This window comes from Tursiops truncatus, chromosome X (genome assembly GCF_011762595.2).
Source record: "Tursiops truncatus isolate mTurTru1 chromosome X, mTurTru1.mat.Y, whole genome shotgun sequence".
Lineage (NCBI taxonomy): Eukaryota > Metazoa > Chordata > Mammalia > Artiodactyla > Delphinidae > Tursiops > Tursiops truncatus.
In genome coordinates, this window is record NC_047055.1 from 117,227,290 (window position 1) to 117,244,173 (window position 16,884).

The window sequence follows — 16,884 nt, forward strand, 5'->3', positions numbered from 1 at the left end:
GTATCCTGCAACTTTACCAAATTCATTGATTAGCTCTACTAGTTTTCTGGTGGCATTTTTAGGATTCTCTATGTATAGTATCATGTCATCTGCAAACAATGACAATTTTACTTCTTCTTTTCCAATTTGTATTCCTTTTATTTCTTTTTCTTCTCTGATTGCCGTGGCTAGGACTTCCAAAACTATGTTGAATAATATCGGTGAGAGTGGACATTCTTGTCTCTTTCCTGATCTGAGGAAATGCTTTCAGTTTTTCACCATTGAGAATTATGTTTGCTGTGGGTTTGTTGTATATGGCCTTTATTATGTTGAGGAAAGTTCCCTCTATGCCCACTTTCTGGAGAGTTTTTATCATAAATGCGTGTTGAATTTTGTCGAAAGCTTTTTCTGCATCTATTGAGATGATCATATGGTTTTTCTTCTTCAATTTGTTAATATGGTGTATCGCATTTATTGATTTCATTTATTGAAGAATCCTTGCATCCCTGGGATAAATCCCACTTGATCATGGTGTATGATCCTTTTAATGTGTTGTTGGATTCTGTTTGCTAGTATTTTGTTGAGGATTTTTGCATCTATATTCATCAGTGATATTGGTCTGTAATTTTCTTTTTTTGTAGTGTCTTTGTCTGGTTTTGGTATCAGGGTGATGGTGGCCTCATAGAATGAGTTTGGGAGTGTTCCCTCCTCGCCAATTTTTTGGAAAAGTTTGAGAAGGATGGGTGTTAGCTCTTCTCTAAATGTTTGATAGAATTCGCCTATGAAGCCATCTGGTCCTGGACTTTGGTTTGTTGGAAGATTTTTAATCACAGTTTCAATTTCATTACTTGTGACTGGTCTGTTTATATTTTCTATTTCTTCCTGGTTCAGTCTTGGAATGTTGTGCTTTTCTAAGAATTTGTCCACTTCTTCCCGGTTGTCCATTTTATTGGCATAGAGTTGCTTGTAGTAATCTCTCATGATCCTTTGTATTTCTGTGGTGTCTGTTGTAACTTCTCCTTTTTCATTTCTAATTTTATTGATTTGAGTCCTCTCCCTCTTTTTCTTGATGAGTCTGGCTAATGGTTTATCCATTTTGTTTATCCTCTCAAAGAACCAGCTTTTAGTTTTATTGAGCTTTGCTATTGTTTCTTTGTTTCTGTTTCATTTATTTCTGCTCTGATCTTTATGATTTCTTTCCTTCTGCTAACTTTGGGTTTTGTTTGTTCTTCTTTCTCTAGTTCCTTTAGGTGTAAGGTTATATTGTTTACTTGAGATGTTTCTTGTTTCTTGAGGTAGGCTTGTATAACTATAAACTTCCCTGTTAGAACTGCTTTTGCTGCATCCCATAAGTTTTGGATCGTCATGTTTTCATTGTCATTTGTCTCTAGGTATTTTTTGATTTCCTCTTTGATTTCTTCAGTGTTCTCTTGGTTATTTAGTAACGTATTGTTTAGCCTCCATGTGTTTGTATATTTTTCCCTGTAATTCATTTCTAATCTTGTAGCATTGTGGTCAAAAAAGATGCTTGATATGATTTCAATTTTCTTAAATTTACTGAGGCTTGATTTGTGACCCAAGATGTGATCTATCCTGGAGAATGTACCATGCACACTTGAAGAAAGTGTAATCTGCTGTTTTGGGATGGAATGTCCTATACATATCAATTAAATCTGTCTGGTCTGTTGTGTCATTTAAACCTTCTGTTTTCTTATTTATTTTCGTTTTGGATGATCTGTCCATTGGTGTAAGTGAGGTTGTAAAGTCCCCCACTATTATTGTGCTGTCTATTTCCTCTTTTAGAGCTGTTAGCAGTTGCCTTATGTGTTGAGGTGCTCCTTTTTTGGGTGCATATATATTTATAATTGTTATATCTTCTTCTTGGATTGATCCCTTGATCATTATGTAGTGTCGTTCGTCGTCTCTTGTAATAGTCTTTATTTTAAAGTCTATTTTATCTGATATGAGTATAGCTACCCCAGCTTTCTGTTGATTTCCATTTGCATGGAATATCTTTTTCCATCCCCTCAGTTTCAGTCTGAATGTGTCCCTAGGTCTGAAGTGGGTCTCTTGTAGACAGCATATATATGGGTCTTGTTTTTGTATCCATTCAGCAAGCTTGTGTCTTTTGGTTGGAGCATTTAATCCATTCACGTTTAAGGTAATTATCAATATGTATGTTCCTATTATCATTTTCTTAATTGTTTTGGGTTTGTTTTTGTAGGTCCTTTTCTTCTCTTGTGTTTCCCACTTAGAGAAGTTCCTTTAGCATTTGTTGTAGAGCTGGTTTGGTGGTGCTGAATTTTCTTAGCTTTTGCTTGTCTCTAAAGCTTTTAATTTCTCCATCGAATCTGAATGAGATCCTTGCTGGGTAGAGTAATCTTGGTTGTAGGTCCTTCCCTTTCATCACTTTAAGTATATCATGCCACTGCTTTCTGGCTTGTAGAGTTTCTGCTGCGAAATCAGCTGTTAACCTTATGGGAGTTCCCTTGTATGTTATTTGTCATTTTTCCCTTGCTGCTTTCAATAATTTTTCTTTGTCTTTAAGTTTTGCCAATTTGATTACTATGTGTCTCGGCGTGTTTCTCCTTGGGTTTATCCTGCCTGGGACTCTCTGCTCTTCCTGGACTTGGGTGGCTATTTCCTTTCCCATGTTAGGGATGTTTTCGACTATAATCTCCAAATATTTTCTCTGGTCCTTTCTCTCTCTCTTCTCCTTCTGGGACCCCTGTAATGTGAATGTTGTTGCGTTTAATGTTGTCCCAGAGGTCTCTTAGGCTGTCTTCATTTCCTTTCATTCTTTTTTCTTTAGTCTGTTCCACAGCAGTGAATTCCAACATTCTGTCTTCCAGGTCACTTATCCATTCTTCTGCCTCAGTTATTATGCTATTGTTTCCTTCAACTGTATACCAAACAGCTTGAAAACACACACATACCCCTCCCGCAGTAATATTCATACCTATACATATATATGGTTTAATCCTTCATAGCAGCTCATTAATGTTGTCCCCAGTATGAAAAAAAATGTTAAACCAAATTAAGGGGTTGCATGCAAGCAACTTGATCCTATAACCTTGTTAGAGGTTTTTTTTTAAATCAGCAGACCCTTTAAGAATTCTAATAATGTACAAGTGAATCTTCTATTGTCCTGATAACATCTCTTTGTACTACATAGAATTGACCACTCAGTTTTCTCCCCGTCTCAGGAAGGAAAAGATCCAGTTAACTTCTTTGCCTGCCCTTCCCAGTAAAAGCAAAGCTTTGTATCCTTTCCTTTTCTTTTTTCCGCAAAACTGGGCTAATACCAAATGTTGAAAGGTATCCTTTTTCTTCTATTCAAATTGTGAAAATATTACTTAACATCCTAAGAATTTGAGAGTGAGAGCTCTTTCCTGGTTAATCTTCTCTGGGGAACTTGAGGTTTTTACTGCTAAAGACAGTATGGTGCAATGGAAAGAATGCTGATCTGTAAACAGTGTATTTAATTGAATCCTTCAAAGGTTTTTTCTGTTTTCAGTTTTTGAGTTGAATTGCTTATGGACTCTACAAAATAGCCCTGTCCTGTAAAATCCTACTGTGTTGAGTTTCTTCACAGTGCTAATAGTGTGGCCATTTCCTAGGACCTTATTTCAATAATCCTGTGTTGCCTTTTTGTTCAGTAGCGTGGCAGGCACTATTGAGGTAGTGAATGTTCATAAGGGCAGAAAATCAGACCTGCTGTGCCCTCACTATGCAGATTTTTCCTGTGCTACACTTGTGAGCAGCTATACTGGACAAGTGCCTGTGTGCCTAACTGGAGGTCAACATAATAGTCCTGAGTTCAGCTAGGAAACTTCTTTAGCATCTTTAACTTCATCTTGGATTATCCATTTCCCCACAGCAGCAGTCACTTACCCACAAAGTATAAGCAGTGTTATGGGCCAGTAAAACATACTCTTAGTAACCAGCCAAAGCATTTAGCACTAGATACCAAGTCCGCCAGGAGTGGGAGGTAAGTGTGATGCAATCGGTTGATTGCCTGGTCCACATCGATTTCCTCCTTTTCTCATAGCAGAGCTCTCATTTTGCTCCGGAAACTTCCTTCCCACCATTCATGTGACTGGGTAAGTGAACTCCATCCCCAGTTCCAGAGGTTAGTCCTGACTAGTCTAAGCCAGTTAGTGCAGGACATTTCCCAGGCAGCCGTTACTAGGCTGGGCACAAAACCTAAATTGGGCCGAATCAGACCGAGGGGAAGGGCTTGGTTCTTCCCCTCAGTCCAATTAGGAAGAGGTTTTTCCTGTCCCGCTGGAAGTAGGTGGCCCTAACTTGAGAAGTTGAGAGAATCACAGGAAATTAGGCTTTAGAATGAATCTGACACTGTAGACTGAAAATTGTTTTATTGTGCCACTGAATTGAATGTAAGCTCACCGTTTCCCGGGACTGCCCATTACTTCAGGAAAAAAAAAAAATTCCTTGTAACAGAAGTCAAGGTTTCTGTTACTTGCAGCTGAAATCATTTCTCACTGCTTGAAATGGGGTAAAGAATCCCAGAGAACAAAGCTGACTGTCCACACATGTGCAGTCCCAGGACAAGAAGAGTTTCCTGCAGAAACAGGGTGCTTGTACCTGCTAAAAGCAGTGTAGGCAAAAGCTGCCCCTCCCTGCCCCCACTCCCCACAGTTTATTTCTGGGCAGTGGCTTGCTAGGCTTCTTTCCTGTTTTGTCCTTTTCTTTTCTTTTTTTTTTTTTTGTAAGTTTACAACTCAAGTTAGTTCATACCTGATAGTAGTTTATATCTGAGATAAGCTGTATTTTTTTTTAATTCTTTATCTTTTCTGTCTTCCTTAGCTTTCCTCTGGTATTACACCAGGCCACTTGTTTAATGATGCCTTCCTCATTGGGTTAGAGGTATATGTCAGATTATTTAACTATTTCTCCATATTTCGTGTTTTAGAATATAAAATTATCAATGTAAGAACCACATCTATTGTGTTACTTAGACAGCAGGAGAATTCAGACTTGTAATTCTCTTCTGACATCTTTTCTCATATTCTCAGCTATATCTTCTCCAATGGGAAGAGAAAGGAATCTTTACCAATTTTGATTGTTCTAGGAGTCTTTGTGTTAGGAAAAACAAATGTGATATTATGAGACTGTTTTGGAAATAGAGTAGTATTGCTGTATCAAAAGAGATGAACAGCCTTATTGATTTAGAGCTTGCAGCCTTTTTCAAGGTAACAAATATGTGCTAGAACATGAGTAGTTGCATTTTAATATATACCAGGGAGCAAAAGATAACCTTTCTAAACTTCACTGTAGCCTCATACAAAAAACAAGATGATGGAAATATTTAGTGTCGTTTTTATAAGCCTGATAAAATGTTTTAAGGTGTAGAATGACTAATTTGGTTATGTCAAGTGTGACAATAAAATCCTCTGATACATTATCCAAAAAGGAAATTAATATGCTGTAACACTTGAAAGATTCTGGTAAATGTAGTCAAAACATTGGGAGTGGGGGCAGCGGGTACCATCCGAAGGGAGCCAGGACCAAATGTGTTCTGACAGTCTTCAAAACCTTCAGAGAAAGTGACCATATAGTACATGCGTTGAGCCTAACAAGGGGAGATGGGGCTTGGTGTGCAGACTGGTCTGTTTGCTGAAGCCAGTGCCACCTGGAAGGGGAAAGAATTAGTCTGGAACTATAAATAGTAGGAAAAATGATTACATAAAATTTAGGGAAAGAGTTGAATAAAACTGTAATCTGCACTTGGGTACTAGTTATCTATAATGTGATGTGCTGGGCAATAGCACTAGCTAACATATATTGATTATTGTGTGTCAGACATTGATTTGAATGCTTACCCCATATGATCCTTACAACTCTCTGAAACTATGCTTTCCAGGACATTGCCAGTAGTGTTGTGTGGCTGTTTACATTTAACTGAATTAAAACTAAATTAAAAATTCAGTTTCTTACTTGCATTAGCCACATTTCAAATGATCAATAGCTACATGTGGCTAGTGGCTACTATTTGGACAGTATAGAATAGAACATTTCCTTAGTCTCAGAAAGTTTTATTAGACAGTGCTGCTATAAGATGTGCTCTATTAACTATCTCTTGTTTACAAATGAAGAAACTAAGACCCACACAGGTTTAGTACTACACCCAGGGTCATATAGCTATAGTAAGGAACAGAGCCAAGATTGACATCCAGTGTAGCTCCAGGACTATGCTCTTCGTGGTGAAAGAGCAAAGGTCAGTTTGTAATAAAGTCAGTTTGTAATAATATAGTGCCATGTCTTCTGACAGTTTTATATTAACAAAATGCACTTACTGTTTTAAAAATTTACAAAAAATGTATAGTTCAATAAAAGTATAAGTTTATTAATATCGAGATATCGGGAAATGTGGGCCTTTTTTTTTTTTTTTTAGTAAAAGGCGAAAGATTTATACGATCTGGGCCATGTTATTTTTTTTAATATTTTTATTGAAGTATAGTTGATGTACAGTATTATGTAGGTTATGGGTGTACAATGTAGTGATTCACAATTTTTAAAGGTTATACTCCATTTATAGTTATACAATATTGGTTACATTCTCTGTGTTGTACAGTATATTCTTGTAGCTTGTTTTATACATAATAGTTTGTACCTCTTAATTCCCTACTCTTATATTGTCCCTCCCCGGCTTCCTCTCCCCACTGGTAACCACTAGTTTGTTCTCTATATCTGTGAGTCTGCTTCTTTTTTGTTATTTTTACTAGTTTGCTGTATTATTTTGGATTCCACATATAAGTGATATCATACAGTATTTGTCTTTCTCAGACTTACTTCACTTAGAATAATGCCCTCCAAGTCCATCCATGCTATTGCAAATGGAAAAATTTTCATTCTTTTTTATGGCCAAGTAATGTTCCATTGTGTGTATGTGTACACACACACACACACACACACACACACACACACACCCCATATCCTCTTTATCCATTTATCTGTCGATGGACACTTGGTTTGCTTCCGTATCTTGGCAATTATAAATAGTGCTGTTATGAATAATAGTGCATGTATCTTTTCGAATTAGTGTTTTTGGGGTTTTTTTTGATATATACCCAGGAATTTAATTGCTGGGTCATATGGTAGTTCTGTTTTTAATTTTTTGAGACACCTCCATAATGTTTTCCACAATGGCTGTACCAATTTACATTCTCAACAACGGTGTACTAGGGTTCTCTTTTCTTCACATCCTCACCAACATTTGTTATTTGTGTTCTTTTTGATGGTAGTCATTCTGACACATGTGAGGTGAAATCTCATTGTGGTTTTGATTTGCATTTTCCTGATGATCAGCGATGTTGAGCATCTTTTCATGTGCCTGTTGGCCGTCTGCATGTCCTCTTTGGAGAAATGTCTATACAGGTTTCTGCCTAATTTTTTTTAACCAGGTTGTTTGTTTTTTTGATGTTGAGTTGTATGAGCTGTTTATATATTTTGGATATTAATCCCTTATTGATCATATCATTTGCAAATATTTTCTTCCATTCAGTAGGTTGTCTTTTCATTCTGTTATGGTTTCCTTTGCTGTGCACCGTGTTATCTTAAATCCTATGAGTGAGCTCTTAGAGGTGATTGCTGGCCCCAGCTGAGTTTTATCTCTTGACTACTGCCTCCAACTCTATCTAAATACCTGAGTCTCTCTTTCTTATTACCTTTCAGTTGTCTTTGTTAGAACTATCACTCTCCAGAATTATTGCATTTACCATTGCTCATTTATATTTTGGGGTTTCTTAAATGAAATTGTTAGTTCTTTAAATAACCCTTAAGTAACTTCTCTTTGAGACGTCTCTAGGAAGTCTTGAGATTCTCTGAAGTGTTTGTCATTGGCTGGGAGTCAGTGCAGTAGAGCTTGGAATTCCAGGAAAAGTTAGCCCTTTTAGAAAACTACGTCTTTATTCCACATGAGTACATTACTTGAGAAGAAAAGGAATGGAATTCTGTTTTCTTTTTTCATCCTGTGTGTGCTCTAATCCTTCCAAATGATGTGCCTATAGAAAACATTTTGTCTCTTTCAAAATATCAGTAGGGTATGAAGTGGAAGAGGATATGGAGATCTTTCATCCAGTCATGTGTTTATTGATGTTCCATTGAATACGTTGTCATGCCCAAATATATAAGTAGGTGCTAGAGATCTAAAGATAAATATGACTCTCCACAGCTTCCAGAAAGCTTGCAGTCTTAATGGGAGAGACAGTGGCACAGAGCTATATGCTATACTAATTCATAAAAGTATTCCTGGGGTCTCATAGGAATACCCTTATGGGGCACTGTACCCAGCAGGGACACCATCTGAAAGCAAGAGTTCTTAATTTTGCATAACAGGACTCTTCGGGGATCTGGTAAACTCTAAGGATATTCATGTTGGGGTGGTTGTGGATTAAAGTGGTATTATAATATACTGGAATTTTGCCTGATGATTCAGGGAGCCTCCACCAGACCTGTTGCTGCCCCATGAAGAAAGGCCCAGAGAGATACGTATACACAAAGAGAGAAGTTCAAACCAGAGCACTTGGGACAGTAAACAGGGGTCTAAAGCATTTAAATCATGCAATTTTGAAATATTTATTGATCGAAAAATTGGTTTTACTGTATTGGTGAACCCATACTATAATTACATTCAAAACCCTTTTAGAAAACCAAATTTATTCTAAAAATTCAAATAACATATCTGTGTATAGTAAAGCAAATAATTTAAAATTGATTATCTGAATGATTTTGCCTATTCTGGCAAATATTACGTCTTAATCATTTTTAAGTGTACAGTTCAGTAGTGTTAAGTATATTCACATTGTTGTGCAGTAGATCTCTAGAACTTTTTCATCTTGTGAAACCAAAACTCTATATTCATTAAACATGAATTCTTAGTCCTCCTCTCCCTAGCCCTTGCTTTACACTAATAATTCTCAGCCATGGTTTTTGATAAGAATTACTTGAGGACTTCTTAAAGGGCTTTGCTGATCCTAAGCCTCACCCCGAAGATTCTGATCCAGTTGGTCTAGGTTCTGCCTTGGGCCTTAGCATCAGTGTAAAAGCTTCTGCGGTTATTCTGATGTATAGCTAGAGCCAGTGCATTACAACAAGCAGCAAATCAGCTTGACCATTTCAGGGGACATGTCTTCACAGACTTCTCTTTGTCATCTTTCTGTTCACAGTGTAATAATGCCGTTATTTCCCAAGCTTTCATGTATATACAAATCACCTGAGGATCTTGTTCAACTCTACATTCTGATTTAGTAGGTCTAGAGTGGGACCTGAGACTGCATGTCTAACATGCAGTGATATTGATGCTTCTGGTTCATGGGCCACACTCTGAAAGGCAAGGTGATAAGCAACTTTATGGTATTGTCAAAGTCAAGACTTTTGTGTTGGGGAAAATTCAAGTTTCCAAATATCATCTTGTTGTCATTCCATAAAATCCTCACAGTCTGATGTGTTTTCTGGATGGCTAACTACAAGGTCATCCATCTCTGCTGGCATTGTGCTTCCATTGATGTAAATCCTACCCAAAAGTATATTGCCCTGCATTATCCCAACATCTTTGGTGATGAAAGGAAAACCAAGGAATACATAAGCTTAATCTTACTTTCTTCTTTGACATTTCCCACTTTAGGTTATCTTCCATATCTTATGTCCATAATCATTGTGGAAAGGTGTCTTTTCTTTAATTCGTAACCATGAAGAATTACTCCGAATACTGAAACAATGGAAAGATAATGATTGTACATTGCCAGATGACACCCTTATCCATTAGGACTTATATTAAAGGAACGTCCAACTCAAAACAAACTTACCAGCGAAGGAGATGTCATGGTTATTGTAACTGGTGGGAGGTGTGCAAGCTTGAGATGGTTTAATTAGGCAGCTCAGCAGGATATTAAGGTGTACACGTCTACACACCACTCTGTCCAGAGGGAGAAAGCTTACAGAAGAGTGAGGAACATCTCCCCCTCATGTCTTACTACCCACATTCAGTCCTGAAATGGTCTATGGTCATTGAATATCCTGTAGTGATTGGCTTAGGCCTGGGTTATGAGAGGGAGACCTCACTGCTTCCTGTTTAGTACTACCTAAATGTTTTTACGTAGGTATTCGTTATGGGTTGAATTGTGTCCTCCCCCCATCCACCCCAAGGTATGTTGAGGTCCTAATCCTTAGTACCTCAGAATGTGACTTAGTTTGGAAATAGAGTTGTTACAGATGTGATCAGTTGAGATGAGGTCATACGGGAGTAGGGTGGGCCCCTACTCCAGTATGACTGGTGTCCTTATAGGAAGATGTGAAGACAGAGACAGGGAGAATGCAGTGTGACAATGTAGGCAGAGATTGGAGTTACATAGCTACAAGCTGAGGAATGCCACAGGTTACCAGCAAGCCACCAGAAACTAGGAGGGCGCAAGGAAGGATTCCCCTACAGATTTCAGAGGGAGCATGACGCTGCCTACACCTCGATTTCCGACTTCTAACGTCCAGAACTGTGAAACAGATTTCTGTTGTTTTAAACCACTGAGTTTGTGGCATTTTGTTTCCGCAGCCCTAGGAAACTAATACAACACTTATCCATTACGTTAGTTTTAAATATTAAAAAATCAAGAGTGTATTGGAGGAAGGAGGGTAGGTTATTATAAAGGCAGTGAAAAGTACAACAGCATGATGTTTGCATAGGACTGTTAAGCCGATGGTTGTTAGTGTTAAAGTATTGGGTTGGCCCAAAAGTTCGTTAGGGTTTTTCCATAAGATGTTACAGGAAAACCCGAACGACCCTTTTTGGCCAATCCAGTATAAGATTCTGTCATCATCTTTCCATCGTTTCAGTGTTCCTTCAGTGACTTCCCATTACTTTTAGAATAAAGACCAGAATCCATATGTGACATGTGAGGTCCGGTGTCACCTAGTCTTCCTCACGAGCCTAGCTAGGATTCTGCTCCTGTCCCCATGGGCGCTAGTCACCGATAGCCCATCAGTTCTTCAAGCACAGCCTGTGCTTCCCACCTCATATTCTGCACATGCTCTTCCCATTATCTGTGCTGCTCTCTCTTCATTCCTGCTCTTCATTCACCTAGTTTCATGCCCATTCATCCTTCAGATCTCAGTTCTTAATTCACTTCCTCGTGGAAACCTCTGACCTTCGAGGACTAGGCCAAGTTCCCCTGGTGTGTAGTTTTGTAGTACACCGTCCTTCTTTCCAGGTACTATAGTTGTAATTTAATAGCTAACTAATTATAGGCAGGTACTATAGTTAACTCCAGTTTGAAATCAAGGCTGTTGACTCCAAAATTTAGAACCCCCAATACGGTTAACTTCCTTATGGGCAGGGCCCATTTTCTTTTCTTTTTTTTTTTTTTTAACATCTTTATTGGAGTATAATTGCTTTACAGTGGTGTGTTAGTTTCTGCTTCACAACAAAATGAATCAGTTATATATATACATATGTTCCCATTTCTCTTCCCGCTCTTGATCACCTTTTTATCCCATCTGGCATAGTACTTTGCACATAACTGGTAATTAACTAATATTAGTGTAAATTTTTTAAAAAGAAAATGTTAATGAATGAAATGTAGTTTTAACAAATTCAAGTAAAGAGCCAACCTTGGTGTGTTTGTGTGGTACTAGGGGATTTCCATATCACAGACCACATTAGGAAGCTTGTACTTAATTCTTCCATCTGTGGTTCCCAGACTTTGATCATGTGAGCAGGTGTAATTTTAAAAATTGAGACGCATAGATTTGACATCCTTCTGTTTTACCACGTAAAATTCATGTTAAGAGATGGCACCCATGCCACCATCATTTCAGAAAACATAATATATTGGTGCTAAATATATAATCATAGAATGCAGATAATTTAAACTGAATAAATTTGGTTTCATAAAAAAATCACCATGTTTATTTTTTCTCAGTCTCATTGTGCAACACACCAGTGGAAACTTAGGGACTGGCACTCGTCAGTGGATCAGTGTTTAGGGATCGTAGATGGGAAGTTTTGAAGGAATTTATGTTGGCATGTGGCACAGCCTGATTTTTCTTTTACATATATATAGCCTTGTTAGCTGTTTGGAGGCTGAATTGTAAGGGACAAAGAGTAGATTTTAAAATAGCAACAAGGAGATTGCTAGAGTGGTCTAGGCATGAGATGATGAAGTATTGGTTTAAATTGGCAAAGGTAAAAATGAAGAAGTATATTGCAGAGATATTTAGGATGTATGGTCAACAGGACTTAGTTTTTGATTTTTTAATGATTCCTAAAAGGTGGGGAATCACAATCACTGGAGTTGTGTGTGTAAACACACACACACATGCCTAGACTTGCCCTAGACCTGAATCAGAATGGTCAAGGGTAGAAGCTGGCTGTATGCTTTTTTAAAAGCTACAAGTATAATTCTGATGTTCACCATCAGAATAAAAACTATGGATAGATGGTCAGCAGACCAAGTGGGAGTAGTCAAGGAATACTCCCAGGTTTTTATTTTGGGTTAATGATAAAATTTAGGGAAAAGAGTAGTTTGAACTCCTTCAATGAATCTATTACATTTTATGAAAACAGTTTTTTTTAAATGGACTGAACTCAGTGAAGGCAATCTTTTTACCCTACTCTCAAACAGTGTTTCTCACACATCCCTATAGCTTCTCTGCTACTTCTGGGTACTGAAGAGCAATCCCATTTTCAAGTATTGAAAAGTTCATTTCAATCTATTATCTGTGAAATGAGACTATATAAGAAAGCAGATACAGCATAATTACAGTAACAACAAAAAAATGCCCGTAACAAGAAATGTGCAAGATGTGAATGAAGAAAACATTCAAATACTACTAAAGGATCCTCCCCTCCAAAAAGGAAACATAAATAGTAACACATTATTTTAAGGTAGAAACTCAGTGTCATTAAGTTGTCAGTTCTCTCTATGTTTGTTTATGGATATAACCCCATCCCAATAAAAATACCAATAGATTTTCTTTGGAACAAGTTATCTTGATTCTAAAGTTCTTGTGGAAAAATCTGCAAGCCAGAAAGGTCATGAAAACTCTGAAAAGGAAAGCATGGTGGCAAGTGGAGAGTCACCCTACTGGATATTAAGATATGTAGTAAAATATCAATAAGTAAAAGTGTGTTTCTAGTGCACACATAGACACACCAGAATAGAACAGAATAGAAAGTTCAGAAATAGAACGAAATGCATATGAGAATTTGTACATTATAATGACAGCATTCCACTTCATTGAGTAAAGGATGGTCTTAGGGAATCCAAATAGCCATCTGGGGAAGACAAGGGAGAATGTGCCCATTACCAGGATCAAAGTTTCAAGTATAAAAAAAGGTAACAAACAAAAAGATGAAAATAAGTAATAACTTCCATGTTAACTTAGAGTGGGAAAGACTTACCAATCTATTTCACAAATTCCAGAAGCCATAAAATTCAGTCACATAGAAAGAAAAAATCAAAACATCTTTATTAAAAAATAAAGTCAAAAGACAAGATAATATGGGGAAAACATTATTTGTGACATAGCTCAAAATAAGGACTAGTATCTGCAATACAGAGAAAATGTCTTGAAAATGGTAAAGGGAAAATGTCAGTAGAAAAAAAGGGCAAAGAAAAAAAACTAATGGAAAAGGAGATGCAAATAAAGATTTAACAACATGTGCAACTTCACAAAAGCAAAAAGAATCTGCATCAATAAAACCGACTTTGACAGCTTTCAGCTCTGTGATATTGGTAAACTGTTTGGATGTATATGTGGTTTCAGCAAGCCTAAACCTTGAAATGCATGCTGTAAAGAATGTTCAGACTGGTAGGAAATTTTGTACATAAAATTCAAAGTGTAACTGAAAATAACAAATACCCTTAGTGACAAAACCAAAAACCCTGGACTTTCATGTAGCGGTGAAATGAAATGTGTTGCCACAGGCCCACTCTCCCACTAGACAAAATTGGATACACTACGAAAATCACATTTTAAGGGGTTCAGAGAGCTGTGGAAACAAAGGACTGGATGAACTGAACTTACAGAAAAGGGAAAATTGTTACAGTGATTTGATAATTGCCAGCCCTTTGTTTATTTGGGGGCAGGATGTAGATCAGGCTTGTTCCAGGCAAAGGGCTTCTGCTTGAGGACAGAGAAGTCAGAAGCCTTTTAGCAGTTGCATAGTACTGTGGTGACAAATTGAAATATTAAGGGACCCTAAATGCACACAGTTTTCACCTTGGGATATTTTCATTGTTCTGTAGCTGTACAGGAAATGGTGGAGTTAGCACAGAAACTTCTAAAAGACAGACTGAGGTACCTTTCAGTTGCACAGTGCCGCGAGAGAGGAGCTCTTCTTCAAACACAGTGAGTTTTCTCTTAAAGACGTTTGCCAAGTTTTAAAGCTGCGTGAAGTAGGAGGCTAAAGGAGGCTGAAAACCTCTGAAGGTCAGAACTGTCTGTTAGCTTCTAGGGGTGAGGAGATCTGTATTTCCACAATCTACGAACAGGAACATACCAGAAGGAGATAGAGTCTTACTAAACTTACAGTATATTCCTGATCAAGCTCAATTTCTGACTGGATAGAGTTTATTAGCTACTCACCTTAACAGCCTAATGAAATAAAAGGGAAACCTCTTTTCTGTGAAACTTCTATGGTTCTTCTATACATACTACCTGGCACACAGTAACATTTCTAGGTGTGTAAAAAGGTCAGACTGGCAATTAAGAGGGAAAAAAATAGATGCAGATCCATAGATGTTGCTGATACTGAAGTTAGCTGATAAGAACTCAAATATGTTATATAATATATTCTAAATAGAGGAAAAGGACAAAATAGGCGAAAAGAATGGAAAATCTAAAACACTTGGGATGTTTAAACAATAATCAGGGCTTCCCTGGCGGTGCAGTGCTTAAGAATCGGCCTGCCAATGCAGGGGACACGGGTTTGAGCCCTGGTCCGGGAAGATCCCACAAGCCGTGGAGCAACTAAGCCCGTGAGCCACAACTACCGAGCCTGCGCTCTAGAGCCCGCGAGCCACAGCTACTGAGCCTGTGCTCTAGAGCCCGTGAGCCACAACTACTGAGCCCATGGACCTAGAGCTCTCTCCTCAGCAAGAGAAGCCACCACAATGAGAAGCCCACACACTGCAACAGAGTAGCATCTGCTCACTGCAACTAGAGAAAGCCCGCGCACAGCAACAAAGACCCAGTGCAGCCAAAAATAAAATAAATAAAAAAACCACACTATTCGCTTTATTAAAAAAAAACAATCAAATAGAAAGTTTAGAACTGAAAAAGGCAGTATCTAGGGACTTCCCTGGTGGTCCAGTGGTTAAGACTGTGTTTCCCCTGCAGCAGGTGCAAGTTCGATCCTTGGTCAGGGAACTAAGTTCCCACATGCCGCATGGCCAAAAAATTTTTTTTAAAAAGGCAATATCTACAAGTTAAAACGCAGTGTATGAATTTGGCAGCAGAGGGGACGTAGCAAAATGTAGGATTAGTGAACTGGGATATGGGTCAATAAAAAATGTTCAAACTGAAGCAGAGAAAGAAAGGGTGGAAAAAAGAGAGTATAAGAGACATGTAATACATACTCAAATGGTTTAACATTCATGTAATCAAAATTCTGGAGGAAAAGAAGAAAGAGAATGGGGCAAAAGCAATATTTGAAGAGATAGTAGTTGAGAATTTGTTCAAAACTGGTGAAAGACATCAACCCAGGGACTCAAGAAGCAAGTAGGAAACTGCACTTATGTGCATCATGGACAAACAGCTGATAAAGTCAGTTAGAACATCTTAAAAGGCGTTAGAGAAGAATACATTGCCCTCAAAAGAACAAGAGTATAAACCAACAGTCAATGTCCTATCAGAAACAACTGACACCCAGAAAGCAAGGGAATTTCACCTTTAAACTGCTTATAGAACTGTTGGTGGGAATGTAAATTGATACAGCCACTATGGAGAACAGTATGGAGGTTCCTTAAAAAACTAAAAATAGAACTACCATACGACTCAGCTATCCCACTACTGGGCATATACCCTGAGAAAACCATAATTCAAAAAGAGTCATGTACCACAATGTTCATTGCAGCTCTATTTACAATAGCCAAGAGATGGAAAGAACCTAAGTGTCCATCATCGGATGAATGGATAAAGAAGACGTGGCACGTATATACAATGGACTATTACTCACCCATAAAAGGGAACAAAACTGAGTTATTTGTAGTGAGGTGGATGGACCTAGAGACTGTCATACAGAGTGAAGTAAGCCAGAAAGAAAAACAAATACTGTATGCTAACACATATATATGGAATCTAAAAAAAAAAAAATGGTCAGAAGAACCTAGGGGCAAGACGGGAATAAAGATGCAGACCTACTAGGGAATGGACTTGAGGATATGGGGAGGGGGAAGGGTAAGCTGTGACAAAGCGAGAGAGAGGCATGGGTGTATATACACTACCAAATGTGAAATAGATAGCTAGTGGGAAGTAGCCATATAGCACAGGGAGATCAGCTTGATGCTTTGTGACCACGTAGAGTGGTGGAATAGGGAGGGTGGGGGGGAGGGAGATGCAAGAGGGAAGAGATATGGGGACATATGTATATGTATAACTGATTCACTTTGTTATAAAGCAGAACTGACACACCATTGTAAAGCAATTATACTCTAATAAAGATGTTTTAAAAAAAACTGCTTATAGAAAATAACAGCCTGGAATTCTAGGTATAGCAAAAATATGTTTCAAAAATGAAGATAAAATACATAAATTTTCAGACAAAGACTAAAGAATTTCATTGCCAGCAGGTGTGCTCTAAAAGAAATATTAAAGGGATTTCTCCAGGCAGGAACAAAATGGTGCTATATGGAAACATGAAAATTGCAGGAGGGAATGAAGAATGTA

General features: G+C 37.9%; 1 protein-coding gene across 1 annotated transcript in view; it reads left to right on the forward strand.

The window, feature by feature from the left end:
• The window catches only part of FANCB (FA complementation group B), a 51,309-nt gene extending 35,304 nt beyond the window's left edge, over nucleotides 1-16,005 (forward strand). Inside the window, exon 9 of the mRNA XM_033849761.2 lies at nucleotides 1-16,005. This exon is cut by the window's left edge and continues 12,523 nt beyond it. The gene's annotated coding sequence lies outside the window, so the exon portion shown is untranslated.
• The last annotated feature ends 879 nt before the right edge of the window (nucleotides 16,006-16,884 follow it).